A 13163-nucleotide genomic window follows, 5' to 3' on the forward strand; every position below is an offset into this window, starting at 1 on the left:
TTTGTGGCCGTAAGTGTATCAAACGATGTCTGTTTTCTGCGTGCTAGTAGTCTATAGAATCGTGGCAACATAAGCTATGCATAGGTACTCATAAATTTCAGTTTCGGGCACTTTCAAAATTCTGCTCTGTCATCCTAGGCGTTTTCCGCAGATGGGTTTTGAGTGAGGGTTTTGAGTGTAGAAGCTTAGGGACAGGTGTATCCTAGTGAGGGGATGGTGTTCCTTAAGTTTCGTATGAATCTGGCATGATTAGGTGAGTTACCTTCCGTATGTGTGTATGTGGCTAGGTGGTGTAGTTGAGGGCAGTGAGGTTCTTGATTGTGGTTTAGTTGGCCTTCCAGAGTGTTGTATGTATAGGATGGTCTCAGCCTGACAAGCTACAGAGATTTCCTCCGTGTGCGTATCGTGTCATCTGTGTCCTCGATTGACATTATGTTGATCTAGGTAGTGTTTGCATGCACTTCATGGGTGTGTGAGTCGCCCGTCCAACATTGAATGAAACTAGTGTTGAGATAAGCTTGTAACTTGTACTCATGGTGAGAACCTTAAGACAAGAATGCACCATTTATGTGTATAGTCACATTTTTCCTATGGAATCTGTAAGCCTCACACGTGTGCTACACAATTATAGTCACATGCTATTTGGTGTAGCCCACATGGTACTTGACCTTTTTTCCACATGTGGTGCATATCACTTTTCATCATTACTGCCACCTTCTATTTTGAGCATATATAAGGCCACCATACTTAACTTGCAATTCTCTCTCTCATTCTAATCAATCAAGCAAGTTTATTTTACATTGCATATTCTCTCTAATACTTATTGCTAGTTGTTATGAATCTCTTATTATGATGAATGCCTCGCTGTTCTATCCACCATAGATATTACACATGGTATCAGAGCTAATGAATAATTAGAATTTTTTAATTGTATCCATTAGACCTCTATGCTAGATTTAGTGATCTCTCTCTCTCTCTCTCTCTCTCTCTCTCTCTCTCTCTCTCTCTCTAAGCACTCAATTGATTCATATCTCTTTAGAAATGCAGCTAATTAATCTCAAGCCTAAGTATCTCTCTCTTTGGATTTGGGCAAGTCTATATGGCTACTCCCCTAGCCAATGTTTAGGGATAATAAGATTGAGCATTAAAATTTGTGTGATTTTTCTTCTTTATTAAAACTTTCTTGATTATGTTTTGTTTCTTGCTCTTCTCGCTTTCTCCAAGCCGAGTTACCCCACTTGATTGTACTATTGAAATGCATTTGTGTGTATAGCGATTTTCCAAATGTTTCAAATGCGCAAATTTATGTCTCATTTGGACCAAGCATTGAACAAGGAAATCTTATTAATTTTTTCATACATTTTTATGCTTGATTTCTTTACTTAACCGTGCTCATAAATCTTTGCTTTGTGTGTGTATGCTTGTTTGTTTGTTCCCCTCTTTGTTTTATTTATTTGCTAAACACTGCTCATAAACCTTTGGTTTGTGTGTGTGTGTGTGTTCCCCTGTTTTCTTTTTGAAAGTGTGTAGATGCATGGCTTAAAAGCCAAATGAACATTTTCTTTTGTAATGTTGTTTGAAATTCAACTACCCTTTTGCAATATACCAAGCTTGAAGGTTTTTTACTTTGAAATCAATCTCATTCAAAGAACCCCTTCCCATTGAAACCTTTTGGCACCTTTTGGCTTTCAATTTAAAAGTCAAATTATCCAAGCCCATGCTCTTGTGCCATCAACAACTCCAACACATTAGCATCAAGAACCGTGAACAAAGTTTGCTACTTCCATGGCAAAGTCTCCATAAGCCTAAGCACAAAGCAATGTATGTCTTATCCAATCCAAAAATTACCCAAGTAGCCCCAAGCCAACAGATTTGCATGAGCTTATTTCCACATTTTGTATAAACCTATTGCATCCATCTTTTCATATACACAAGCACTACATCCACCAAGGTGTGCCTTCACTACAACGAGAAGTAGATATGCACCAACCCAGTTCAAAAAACCAAGTGCACCCACATATACATCAACATTAGAATCCTCCAAATTCCCAAAAATCAAGGAAGGTAATGCATAGAAGGAGGCTCATAGTTCCCTAAAGAAAGTGATGACTTGCATCTGTAAGTGTTTAAACACTTCCTCAAACCATATACTTTGTAGGTAAGACCTACACTATTTTTCTTGCATCAGATTTTATCTTTATGAGCCCTATATAGTTACTCCTTAATGTAACATGTATTAGACTCTTTTATCAAAATCCATGCTATATCATGTAAGCTTCAGATATGAGGGCATTTGTTGAGGTAATCCTATAGCTTGCACTCATGATAAGAACAAACCCTTAAGCCAAGCATGCACCATTTATGTGTATAGTCACATTTTTCATAAGGACCCTATAAGCCTCACATGTGCCTATTTGGTATAGCCTACTATAGTTGGTGGGTACATGGAGAACCTAAAAAAAACACAAATATCATGCTACAAATGATAAAATCAATAGGTTCGCATACTTGGTGTCGCACATACGCACAATTGAGAAACAATACACGATCTGAGAGAGATAGAAAAGGAAAGAAAGAATGAGATCACATTAATGTGCACCTCCTATAGACGAATGCTACACAGGCACAGTGAGAGAGGAGAGGTCAAAAGAGAAAAGGGCACAAACACTGGGTGCAATCTCCCCCATACAAGAGTGAGCAGTTTTCTCTTGCACATATTTACTTATAGATTTTTTGCATGCTCAAAATGATTACAAATTGTTCATCCGAACATAAAGTGACCATTGCTCATAAAAAGCACTTTAATAATGAAATATCCATAAAGTTGCTATCCTTTTGCATAGTGCATAGTTCACTTATGCTTTTATTGCATGAAAATTATAATAAATAACTATTTATCGATTTCCATTACATACCTTTCCGTTAGGAAGCAACCACCTTTAGTTACTAAGTAAGGAATCTGCAAGCACCATATTAGAGAGTTTGAGACTTTAGAGGCAATTTGAAAATCACCGATGTCTTAAAGATTTGGCCATATGGACAAATCTCAAACTTTTTTTAAAGGCCAACTCCTTCCATAAGATAGTACTTGAAAATCTCTTTTGAGCCATGATCTCAAAGCTTTGGCCATGTGTTCAAATATTAAGCTCCTTTTGAAAGTGATTATTGGAAAATTTTCAAATTCACTAATATGGTGTTGGCCAGCAGCAAATCATACTTCAAAAATAATGGTTAAAATTATGTATAAAAAATATCATGGAACAAAATAAAAAGCCATAAACTGAAACAAATGAATTTGCTTATGCCTACCGTCATCCACATGCTGTATATTATAATGTCCCATACCACGAGAATAGACAGTATATGTCATATGTCTGAATGTATGTAGATATCATTCGTCACAACCATTGTTACATAATCAAATTTCATTAATTCAATGTATACTATTGAAATCATATGATCATAAACCAAATTCAAAATTCCAACTCCAACTCCAACACCAAATCCAAATCCAAATCACGTTCATTATATACCTGGGTAACAAAATCATACTAGGGGCAGTGGTGGACAATCACTGCAACATGATTTTGTAATCAATGTTCCCTAAATCAACGAATCAATACTAATCAAGCGTGCTACCTAAATCAGTGAATATGCACTTGTGCTACCTAAACCGACAAATTTGCACTAGTAATGTTTAAGCTAGAGAATCTATTGTTTGCTGGTATGTTGCCTAAATCAGCAAATCTGCACTCATGCTACCTAAATCGATGGATCTACACGGATAATTGGTGTTGCCTAAATTGGACAATCTACACTAAGATGAACATTTACACACTGCCTAAATGCAAATATGTGTGCACACGACCAATGGACTAAGCAAGGCATAAAAGACAAAACATTGACTACCTTTTTGTCATCAAATTGGAGTATATTTTATTTGACATCACCTTAGCTCATGTGAGTAGCTTTTAAAGTTGTCTGGTGGTATTCTCCATTGTTGTAAAAGTCCAAAACTACCTGAGTGTAGCTCCTTAGGTATATCTACAACAAAATCACTTAAAACAAGTAAACAAAGTGAGCATTTATCAAACGAGTAAAATAAATTGAGGGATTGTTGTATAAGAAGACGTTTTAAGAGGTGGTGCATAATGTTGTGCTAAGTGACTGCGTAAAAGAAAAACCAAAAAAAGAAGAGAACTTACCTTGTTTTTGTTCAACCTAGTCACAAATTATCCCACTCATTAGTGAGAATGATCTTGTATGATGTATAGACTTATAACGATCATTAAACTAGCACATGTAAGAGGTTTTTGAAGCCTGAGGTTTGGTATAGTTTGTCGTGCTTAGCTCTTTTATAATATGCATTGTTTGAGTAGGAAAACAAGTTTTGACAATGATTCTAAGTTACTTCAACTCATGTGTTTAGATATACATGATGGCAATAAGAATCTTGATCACCATGCATCCTACACTCCATTATCTACATGACGTACATAATTGTCTCCTATTATAACTTTTGGTGCCATCCAAAAAATAGACTCTTTGATGGATTTGCAAGCATCAGTTATTGTGTCCTCATGAAATGTTTTAGATACTCCAAAAGCAGCCAATTTCACAAAAACATTAGAATCAATAAGCTGTTTCCAGCTTTGATATCTCTATGAAACTTTTTTTCTTATGAAGATACTCAAGACCAAGAAGTAATTGTGTTTTGTAGACAGGAACAAGAGACTCACTAAATGTGCCAAATCTTTCTAGCATGCTTTGAATAGATCCGCTAAAAAACATCGTCCAAAAATATATAAAGAACAATGCCTCTTCATCTTTGTCCATATCTATGTAACCAACAATATGTTTGTGTCTTATCTCTTTATATAACGAGATTTCTCTTTCTAGACAAGTCATGTAAAAAGCTTTCTCTTCATCATTAGTCATGTTTTGAAACTTCAAATGTTTCATTGGCATAAGCTCTCCAATGGATTGATTGATGCCACAAAACAACGGTCTCTAGATGCTACAAGAGCTGCAAGTATCAAGGGGGCATTTGCATGTCTATCCCATCACCACAAACATCAAACCACACTTGAGGACCTGATGCATGCTTTGAGCTTCTTGTGATGCAATGGCATCTTCTCATAGTCTACCAATTGCCAATGGTGGCAACTGAGCAGAGCCACTTGACGTTTTGATGCATTAGTGAGATATCTCATGTCATTGTGCGAGGCATCTGGATAGCCAAGTGATGAGCTGGATGTGGAAGAGTAAAATGTTGAGAGGAGATTTTGATTGCCCCCTAGAGGAAATGAACATGCCATCAAAGCATTGTTGAGAGATCTTTCTAATGGTTTGGTCATTGCATCTAATGACTAAGCATGATTCAGTGGAGACAAAGTCCACTCTAGTGTGTGGCCTTTGAGCTTCAAAAGAGACTTCTCTAATTGTCTCTTGTTAATTAAGTGTTGAGGCACGGGCAGGAGATGTTGGCCTGCCATGCCATGCTAGAGGGGAGCCCAAACCTTTAGCCATTGAGCTTGGACTCTTTGCCGCATTTGAATCAGAGACATTTTTGTCCTTGTCTAATAAATGCTGCATGATCTTGAGTAAAAGACTTCACAATCAGCTCACATACATCATCTTCTCCTCTAAGAAAATCTAGGCAAAGGAAATACCTCAACTCTATTTGAGCTCATTTTTCACGGGCAAGTTCCTTCAATTTACAACCTCAAAACCTATCAATATAGATTTCAGATTTATCCTTCAATGTAATCAAAACCACAAAATCAAACATTGTGTATATGTAACCTGGCTTTATTAGTTATTGTCAAAAGCCCTTTTATCAATAACTCAATTATTAAATTACCTAGCTTATGAATTATTAGGCAACTTAGAAAACAATAGCCTCTTTTTTACCTTGAAACCATAGAGTTTACACTTGCATCATGAGAAACCTTCAAGATGCATGAGTATAGGATGTTTACAAATCATTTTCCTAGCTTGTGCATACGGTGGAGGCAAGAGGCAAAAGGGGATGGCTAAAAGAGGGGCATATGAGAGGTTGGTCAGTCAAGAGAATATATCCAAGTATAAGTGGGAGTTGAGCATCGGACATAGTTTAAAAATTTGACGTGATAGATAAGTGTGGTTAAGGAGGACGGGTTAATGTCCCATTCATGATTTGACAACACTAATCCTAATTAATATAGAGAATGCTTAAGAACACAAAATGACAAAAATTGGTCAAGTTCTCAATGTAGCATCAAGTTACATTTTCTGTGAGCATAGAAATGAGCTCAATATATAGGAGAAGAAGTGGTAGGTTGAGTGACATCATCAATGAGGTGTGAGAGATCATTCAAATTAGCCAAAGAGGAGAGTACAAGTTGAAAACTCATGTACACCTTTTTGGGGCTGTTTTGGCCTATCTATTGGCTCCATTATGCAGTGGAAAGGTGCTAGAAAGGTCCATGGGTCATGCATACATATGTGGGAATCATTTTGGATATGTAATCATGCATGTGGACTAAGGGAGAGTTTACTAGGGGCATAAGTTAGGTTTGCCCCATCATGAAGCTTTAATGCATAAAACGCTAATCACGACTAGTGAGCAATGAGGTGGAAGGCCTCATGGTGTGTAAACCACACCCTACCATCCCATAAGGAATTAGACACATTACATTGTAAACAATCTGATCTCTCATTTTCAATAGGATCTCAAGAAGGTGCCTCCTCATAAATGTTATACACCTAAAGAATTTTAGTTGGATCAATATACTTGCTCATCATTAGATTGCGCTAATCATTTTCAACTATTGCAATAGGAATGGAAGACAAAGATGAATTTTGAAAGAAGAGACCAACTTTACTTCAATGTTTTTCAACTCTTGGGTCTGTTCTATCTTGCTTGTATTGCTTTGCATTCTCGGGAAGAAAAATGCTACGCGTGTAAAATCTTGTCATCATTTGGTTATGCAATCAACAAACATTAGAAGCAGATGCTATGTGCACATGCATGCAAAGTAGAATCAAGAAAATGGATAAGTAGGGCATTTAGGCATCTTTGCACATGTAAATTTATATTTGTGATAGCAGGACAAGCCACAAATTTCCTATTATATGGTAGTTTGCAATTGTTGCCCTTCCATCAAACAACTTGCACTTGTCTAAAATCTCAAGCAACAGCTGTAGCCCTCCTATGCGCATGTGTAAGGCCATCGCTTTCTTAAAATGATGATGATGGTCAAGAAGACCCGCATTTCCTCACACTGCAAGGGTCGTAGCTATCTATTGTTTTTTCCCGTCTCTCTCCACCATGATCATCAGCACACCCACAACGTAGAGAAAAACCAGGTTATGTGTGTGCCAATCCTACGGTGATATCATGTGGAAAATGGGGCGCAAAGCAGTGCGAGTGCTACTGGGTAGGCAACTGGAGTCAAAGGAGAGTTGGTAGAAAGGAAGAGAGAGCGAGAGATATATATAGAGGCAATTCTTTTTCTTTTGCATGAGTGCTTAGCGACCCTTTTTTATTAAACTGATAGTCATTGTCTTTGGGATAACGGCTGAGCAAAAGGTTGGCATGCCCTAATTTTAGCAGGCTACGAACTCACGAGCTCAAACCGCTCTTTGTTGTTGTCAATTTCTTGCCTACCACCACAACGTTTTTGTTTGCATGGGTGGAATGGGTGGTGGGCTACATGGGTATGTGCAGAGTCCCATGCACATTGTTGGGCTATTGCCGCTATTGTGTTGAGGACTATGGAGCTAACAAAAACCACCGCCGAATAAGGCCCACCCTACTATCACCGTCAAACAATAAAGATGTCCATTCTGGGGTGGTCAAAGAGTGCATTGGTTTGATGCTACTACAACCTTGGTAATGGTTGCCCCTTACCTTACTAGAGCACGATAATATTGGCCCCTTAGTCTATTACTCCATCATGCCTACTCCGCTTCATATGTTGAGTTTGCCGAGTGATGGGTTTTATCAAGATACTACACAGGTCCTTCAAATTTTGAGACTTTGTAGTCACTTGGGGTTGTTTCCCATATCCATTAGATCTTTAATGAAACTCATTCAAAAAAATTCTTGAGGTCTCTTAGGATTGTGTCTACAATGTTGAATTTTCTCCAATTCTTCTTCTATCCATCCTTCTTCTTACATCTCACCATGCCTTCTTCTTCTACTTCTCTTGGAATTGGTCTCTTGGGAGCCAAGGTAAGGATTAACTAAGCCTTCGTTGATATAAAGAACTTCTTCTTGTACTATACGCATCCTCAATCTAATGACATATTCTTCTTAATCATATCTAGCCTCATGTCCATCTTACCACTGTTTTAACAAGCTATATCAATATCTATCGAGCGCTAACTGAGGTATTAGCAATAATTATATTTTACTCAATATATAAAATATCATAATTTTTATATCCTATTAGGATAACTTTCACTGATTACAAATTAATGAAGGATTAAACATTGAGGCATCCAAAGATTTACCAGAAACAGGTAACATGAAAGAGGAATAAAACAAAAATATTTAAATTAACCAAAAAATAATTATGTAAGTGCACTCGGCTCTAGTGCATAATTGTATCCTTGTTCAAATGCCAATTTTTGGATCTCTTTGATCGATTGTTAACAAGATCGTAGCCTTGTTGCTTTGATACCACTGTTGTAGTCAAGTGCACAGAGGGCCTGCAAAATACACAAATAGCATATTGCAGACAATTGAATCAACATATCTGCATACTTGGCAAAATGCACATATGTACCAATAGTACACGATTTGAGAGAGAGAGAGAGAGAGAGAAGTAGGAGAGCACATGCAGGCACATCTCCGATAGCGGAGTGCTACAGAGGCACGTTGAGAGAGGAGATGTGAGAAGAGAAAAGAAGGACACAGACATTGGGTGCAATCCCCCCCCCCCCCCCCCCGGTGCAAGAGTGAGCATTTTCCTCTTGCACATATTTACTTACAAATTTCTTGAATGCTTAAAATGATTACAAATTGTCTGCCCACACATAAAGTGACCATAGCTCATAAAGAGCACTTTAATAATGAAATATCCATAAACTTGCTATCCTTTTGCATAGTCCATAATTCACTTATTCTTTTGCCACCTGCAATAAATAATTATCTATAAATTTTCATTACATAGCCCACATGCTACTTGACATTTTTCCACATATGGTGTATATCACTTTTCATCATTTATTGCCACCTTTCATTATAAGGCCACCATGCTTAACTTGTAATTCTCTCTCATTTTGATCAATCAAGCAAGTTTATTTCCTTTTACATTTATATTTTCTCAAATACTTATTGCTAATTGCTATGATGAATCTTTTTATTATGATGAATGCCTCGTTGGTCTATCCACCATAAGCATTTTAATTACTACTAAATTAAACCATATCACATAAGGTGATTTGGAATAATCGATAACAATCTCGTAAGTATTTCATTACCCAACATACTCAAATTTTGTGTCAAACAAGTGATAAATGTATTATATCTTATGCTTTGCCTTGGTCAAGTACACAAATTTGCTAATTTAGGCAGTGTACAAGCGTCAACATGGTGTCAATTCACCAATTTAAGCAACACCAAATTATTTAGTGCAAATCTACTAGTTTAGGTAATGCTAGTGCAGATTGCCAATTAGATAGTACAACCATAAATATAGATCCACCGATTTAGATAGCATTAGTGTAGATTCATCATTTTACACAGTACGGCCATAAATGTAGGTTCAGTAGTTTAAGTAATGTAAATGTAGATCTATCAGTTTTGGCACCTCAAAATAATGGCACCTTCCAGAAACTTTGCTACTCTGATCTGCACCTACCCTAAACTTTCTTTTGCAAAGCTGATCTCGGAAAAAAAATCAAGAATAACAAAAATAGACATGAAATAGGTTGTTTTACAGGTCAAAACAAATCAGTAAAAATTTGCAACTATCTACCCTCAACCCACAGGCAATCTGCCAAACATACAACAAAATCGATGCTAAATTTGGAAAAACTTTCAGCAAGAAAGTTGTAGACCATGACATTTGCAGCAAGGATTATGGAACCAAGCTAAAATCGATCTTTTACTTAGTCAAATTTTAGCTACAAGATAATTTTGAAAATTTTATAGCTTCGTCCTATTCTCCTCCACGACATTGCAATGATACAAGACCTTCACTCCAACTGCAATACCACTTGAAGAGTGCGCAATGTGTGTGGAGTGCAAGGGAGAAGAAGATCAGACATGAGCACAATGTGGTTGGAGCTCTCGGTGAGGATTTGGAATTACTTTATAACTTCTTATTGTTCTATATGATTAAAAGAATAGATAAGGTTAGTATGGTCAATGTGATGGGTGTCCGGCTAGATGGCCTGAACCTTAACACTTGCAAATGTTAATTAAGTGCTAGAGGATATGCTAAGAACCTACATTAGCGTGAAACAATTCAATTGGGAAGATTACCTCTCTAGTTTGGAGTTTGTTAATATGATGCAAAGCATATTACGATTAAGTTTAATCCCTTCATGCTTATGAACGATTTTCAACCTCTATCACCAATTATGGTGGGGTTGGTTAATGATGAGGCATTTCAACAAGTCAAGGACTTTGTCCATAATCATATGGATATATTGAATATTTCTCGTCGATAAGATAGATACAAGAACTCTGCTAATGTGACATGTCAACAAGTCACTTTCACAAAAAGTTCAAAAGAGGTATTCTTGCGTGTTCTAAAAACTTTAGAAAGTCGAATGTTGATTATTTGTTTAGTTACCTCTTGTGGGACGTGCGTCTAACCTCACTCCTATCTTATTGCAGATTTAGCGAGAACCACGAATAATTGTCAATCCATGGGATGAAGCTGACTCGACTAGTGCATGGAGGCTACAAGAGGGTGTCAATCTCTTGGAAAACAACTAACAACTCGCATCTAACTCAAGCTACACTCAAATGACCGAAATCACCAAGAGCCAATCGCTCATCGGCAAACAATTCACATCCATTACAGCATCAAATGACATCCAAACGTAATGAAACTTTTAGGACAAGTCTATAAGACCTATGCACACATGCTTATGGTCTCAAATCCCACTTTCGATGAAGTGCAAAAAATGCGATTATTAACAATAGTGAGATTTTGACCTAGTTGTTTTCGACCCAGAATGCATCTAAATGCTTAGCAATAATGCCCCAATACCCCGCCTATACTTAGTTATTGATTTAAGAGTGTAAATTCCTAGTTATGATGAAATTAGGCCGTGGGTCAACGACGCCAAAAGCTACAAAATACCGTGAAATGCTTACGCCAATGCGTAGAGCTCTCACCTACGTTTGCAACGCAACAGATGCGACTGCAATGTGACAACCGGGGAGGGAGTAGGAAGTGGGAGAGTGCAAGAAGTGAGCACCGTTAGCTCACGCTGTGTATTTCTTATCCAAAATCTTATAAAAATATTACAAAAGTTGGCTTTTATACCTTAGCCAAGGTTTTTGGTGGTCAAAACTAATAATCTAGGAAGCTTGTAGCCCCGGCTCATCAATTACAAAGTTATCTGTGAAGTAGGGGTTACAATATTCTCGATTTATCAAAATAATAAATATTTTTACAATGATGAGAGCTCCAAAAAATGTTGTTCGAGCTAGATTTTAATGTCCGAGTTATGTTGCTGCTAGCATTCCCCCCTCCTCGCCTGTGTTGTCCCTTGACACAACTTTATGGGCTGAGGTAGTCTTCAGGCTTACGAGACTGACAAGGCGGTCTTTGAGTGCTTGTAAAGCTTTCTCGTATCTGAGGCATCACTCTTTTTCTAGGACTTGCAAAAACTGCATGGTGATCTTATTTTTTAGTTCTATGGCAAAGTAGCCGACGAACCTGGATGTCAAGTTATTGATTACTGGTCCAAAAATTTTAGTCCACCATGTAAAAAATCATGTATAGAAGGCTTCTTCAAAGGCGAGTATATTTCTTGACGGCAAGAACATACACCTTGTGTAGAAGCCGTAGAGAACCTCCTCTGAAGGTTGTCCGCTCAAATCATAGCAATGACATCCATGGTACTCCTGCCTGCTCCGGCTTATGAAATGCTTGAATACATGTGCGCAGCATTTTGCAAATTTTATAGAGCATGGCACAGGAGAGGTCCGGTACACTCTTGAAAAAATTTATGACGCCTGTGAGGATTTTCACCATGTACTCCTCTGTGCTGACTTGACCCTACTCTGGAGCTGGCAGTTTGGGGTAGTTTAGCCAGGTTGGTCTTTTATTTGTTAGTGCTTCATGTGCTTGCCAAGTCCTTACTCTTGGTACAGGACAAAAGTAGGGTCTTTTTGAAGGTTTGCAGGTGCTCTTGTGAACAGAATCAGATACCTCGGATTCTTGTTCAACCAGCTCTTCCGCCACTTTGGGTGGTCATTTTCTGCACCTTCTTGCTGCATCTCTTTAAATAGTCTCTCTTTCACCTGTAGCAGATCTACTTTGATCAAAGGGTATGGCAATACTTGTTGATGCCATTGTGCATTTATTTGGTTGGGAGTGAGTTGAGTGACATTGATAGAATGAAGAACTCTCAACTCCCAATCCATAGCTGCTTTCCACTCTACATCTACCTCCTTGATCATCTATTATTTTAATCCATCCTCTTCAACTTTACATAGATTTACTATTGGCGTTGTCGTGCAACTCCACTCACATGCAAAGAAAGATACCAGAAAAATGCACATTAAGTTTGTTTGAAGCTTATATGTTTAATGAACAGTGATTAAGGGTTGGTTGCAAGTCGAGTTCAAATGCGGCTGAAAGGGCCAAAACATGCCTTACTGATGCTAAAAAGTGTTATGCTTGAAGTGAACACGGATGGGGTATTGTGCTCTTAAAATGCAGTGCTCGATGTGCTCTACCGACCTGTCTTTACGGCTCGTCGATTGGAGCTACGATGAAGAAGTTATGGCAGTTTAAAGTTCAAGTCGATTGCAGATCCGTGCCAGATTGGGCAACAGCAGCAGCTGGCAGAATAAAAATGAAATGAATGCATCGGGCTGAGGTGCTCACTTTGTGGAGGACCCATTAGCGACGTCGCTAATGGGTGCCTAGCTAAATTTAGCAAGACGGGACATGCATCCATAAAAAGAACAAACCTGTGGTTTGTTG

General features: G+C 37.9%; 2 pseudogenes; both read right to left on the reverse strand.

The window, feature by feature from the left end:
• Positions 1–4425: 4425 nt before the first annotated feature.
• Positions 4426–5010, reverse strand: LOC147464650 (mitogen-activated protein kinase kinase kinase 2-like; annotated as a pseudogene).
• A 25-nt stretch (positions 5011–5035) lies between these two features.
• Positions 5036–5595, reverse strand: LOC147464651 (uncharacterized; annotated as a pseudogene).
• Positions 5596–13163: the final 7568 nt, after the last annotated feature.

The sequence above is a fragment of the Adiantum capillus-veneris genome, chromosome 1 (assembly GCF_014529385.1).
Source record: "Adiantum capillus-veneris isolate H3 chromosome 1, ASM1452938v2, whole genome shotgun sequence".
Taxonomy (NCBI): Eukaryota; Viridiplantae; Streptophyta; class Polypodiopsida; order Polypodiales; family Pteridaceae; genus Adiantum; species Adiantum capillus-veneris.